The following is a 275-nucleotide window of genomic DNA, read 5'->3' on the forward strand; positions in this document are numbered from 1 at the left end:
GGTAGGTGGGTGGGGCTATTTCGGCCTGCCACATCCAGGCTCTGAGGAGCCCCGTTTTTCAGCCTCTCGCCCTCCCGGAGACCCCCCCAGTTCCCAGGGCTACGTCATCGATGCCTCAGAGGTGCCCTTCCACTCCTGGAAAACCTTCCTAAACCTTCCTCGGGGCCTTTCCAAACCCGAGGGCATCTCCTGGGTGTCGCGGGTGCCCCGGGAGGAGCCGTGGGTGCCCATCCCCACGGGGCACCCTCACCCTTCCCCAGCCCCACAGGGTTCCG

This window comes from Merops nubicus, unplaced genomic scaffold (assembly GCF_000691845.1).
Source record: "Merops nubicus isolate BGI_N331 unplaced genomic scaffold, ASM69184v1 scaffold29296, whole genome shotgun sequence".
Classification (NCBI taxonomy): Eukaryota; Metazoa; Chordata; class Aves; order Coraciiformes; family Meropidae; genus Merops; species Merops nubicus.